We start from the raw sequence: 3186 nt of genomic DNA on the forward strand, positions 1-3186 counted from the left end.
GCTACTGCGCTACGCTCATTCCTAATCGATTTGTACCATACCAACATGCAAGGAGGATGTATAGCTGATTGACTTAGAATACCAAAAAAAGTTGGGGCTTCAAAGCTTTTAGTGGAGGAGGAGCACCCGTAGTCCTCTTGATATATACGCATCGCATGGGGCTCCCTCAAAAGGAACTACCTACCCCCGAAAGAATACATGACGAAGTCAACTACCCCTCACTACAACATAGTTTCTACGACATTACATGGTAGTTGGTACTCCCGGAACGGTCCGGGCCTTCCTCTATTCGCTTTGCTCATAGCGGACCGGTATTGAACAAGTGAAAAACAAGGTTCGCCTCTTAGCAATACAGCGCAGCGCCTACTTGCTAACAGCTTTCGGGCCTACTGTCCTACGTATGCTTCCCTCTCCCGCTCTTCAAGCCTAAAAGCGCTCTCGGAATTAAGCACCTTTCCAATGCCTAATGCAGCTCTAGCTGATGCGATAGTTGCTGCTCCTTAATGCACTACCCTGACTTGGCACTTGACTTAACCTGCCTTCGAGACAGAGTGATGGTGCCTCCCCCTCATGAGCAGCCAGCCCTTACCTGCCTTGAACTACAGGAGCGGTCTTGCATACACACATATGTAAATCAGGCCTTTTATCGAGAGTTCTTCTAGGCCTTAGTCAAAGAATTTACTAAATACTAGAGTGCTGCTACAGGGAATGCTACCTTGACTCTGCTACTTCTAACGCTCGAACTGTCCGAGCTCCTGCAAGAGGATTAGCTCAAGGAAAAGCACTTGAAGTAACGGATGAGCGCCCTAGCGCATAAGGACTAGACTTTGATAAAGTGGAATTCAAGTCGATATTGAAATCCTACACCCTCAAAGAAAGCCTTTTTCGATAGTTGTTAGAGGTGAACTAGTTCCTATCTGATCTTTTTCAGAGGCCTGTAGCAACAAGAAAAGGAGGCATAGAGAGAAGGCTCTCGAGAGGCTAACAGAAGAGCCTGGTGAGCTACCAACTAGCATAGAGCAGAGCTAGTATCCATATTTTAATCTTTAACTAGAGGAAGGAAATCGATTAAAGCCAGATTACCGCCTATGGTACACTAAGAATTTCATACTACATGAGGGATACTCTAAAATAGTAAAGAAAGTCCCACTCATTCCTGAAAGAAAGTAAGAAAGATCACGAGCTTCTGTAGGCTTAAAAAAGAACGAGAGTTGTGACAGGTGATGAACATCAATGAGATGACTTGAACTGGCCTTCTGTTGAAAGTCAAATTGCCATAGATCGCGATTCTTCGTCTGATCTTCTTGTGTATTCATCATTGCATCCTTTTTCTTTTGTTTCGGCCGAGACTTTTCGACTCTTGATGTGAAGATGCAAGACTTTATGAGTAAATCAGCGAGAATTAGGTATGTGCGCTACGCTGACGATATAGCTTTTGCTATGTTGGAAGGAGCCAACTCAGAAATGGTAAGCCAAGGGTTCAAGCAATTCTTTAATGAGGCTTTGACGGAGCTCAAACTGGAAGCAACTAGTTTGGAGCTCGTTCGAGGAATAAGCAAGCCATGCTCTACCTTAGTTCTCGGAGTCCTAATATCAATTCGTCCGGACAGAAACTTGGAGTTAAGGGCACCCGGTTCAAAAAAAAATGTTTCAATCAATCGACAACGACATAAGGAAGATACAAGGCAAAGGCGTAAAACAAAATGTGAGCGCTCCTTCCCCTCGTATTCCAGTATCTCGCTTTCTTTTCGTGTTGTTGCAATGCTAACGAGGTACTAGCTTTTCTACAGAATTCGTACATGAAAAAGTACAAGTTGTATCTTCAACTACATAAGAAGATAAAGCCCAAGGGGAAAGGCGAAACCGAAAACCTCCTCAACTTTGGAAGTCTCAATACGCGCTAAAAGCATTTCCAACTAAAATTGCGTAAGATAAGAAAGGAATTCATTGACTTCGAACAACAAAAAGGGGGTCAATGAGCACTAACTCTGACTTTTTTGTTTTGAAAGGAATGCTGCTGTAAAAAACGGAGGCGGAATTACAGTGAAGAAAAAGTCTCATGCAGGATAGCTGCCGCTAACAAAATTCACACAATTTTCGTATAGAAACAACAGCAGCAGTACGGCTTTTAGAAGGCTCTCTCCTCTCTTCTATTACTTGTTTGAGTTCCCCTCTCTCCCATCCTCTTTTCAAGTCCCACTCTTTTCCCGGTTAACAACGGCAGACCCTCTACAATAGAGCCCCCAGGGTAAAAGAACATTTTCGTAAAGAGAAGCTCCGAAAACTGGCAACCTATGCCCTCATTCCATTCTTTTTTATTGTAGTTTTCTTCTGGGCTTCATCCCGTCCGTTCCATTACATCTAGTGCGTGTCATACTTCTTTTTTGGGTATAAGCCGTTAAAAAAAAAAAGGCTCTTCAACAACTCTCATCTTTGGATGTAGGTTGTTTAGGGGATCTGGCGTGGGTGGATAGTAGGTTGGATTCTTTCCATTTTCATCGAAACCGAAGCCATGCCACTTTTCAATATGATGAACCCCGACCCTATTCAAACTCGAGAATTTGGGTGACCGGTACCTCTTGACCCATATCAACAACAAACGCAGGCATCCCCTTCTCCTTCAGAGGTTGTTCAAGAATACCCACAGGACCTTCTCTGGGATGAACTCGAAAAACAAGAAAGAAACAAAAGGGAGGAGGAGGAGCGCGATCTCATGACCTCGAGACAGTTTCGCGCCACAGAGCGGACCCTGGAGGAGTTCGACCACAGGGTCAAAATGAGAAAAGAGAGACCAACTCGTGAGGACTAGAAAGATTCCGGTGCACGAGCCAGAGGACGTGAGCCGCGCAATAGATATACTTTTTTTGGTGGAACGGGTGGGGATCTTAAATTCCTCGCTCGTAAACTGGCCTCCATTGAAAATGAGAACTCCCGGTTCTGGATGGAATTGGAAAACCAGTTCCAACAACTATTTCCACCCGACGGAGGGTTCATGTAGGTGGAGGCCAGACCGCTTGGTTCGAGGACCCGTTGGTCAAAGGAAAGGGGAGGTCCTGATGCCGGGACGGAGCCGTATGACAGGAGAGTGTATACTCTTGAACTCCGGGAGCGAGACCCTAAAAAAAGTTAAAGAAGCTATGAATGAAGAGTGGTAAACTCTGAAAAGAAAGATGGAAAGAGGGGAGT

This window comes from Momordica charantia (assembly GCF_013281855.1).
Source record: "Momordica charantia cultivar OHB3-1 chromosome 9 unlocalized genomic scaffold, Mcharantia_2.0 BLBB01000009.1, whole genome shotgun sequence".
Taxonomy (NCBI): Eukaryota; Viridiplantae; Streptophyta; class Magnoliopsida; order Cucurbitales; family Cucurbitaceae; genus Momordica; species Momordica charantia.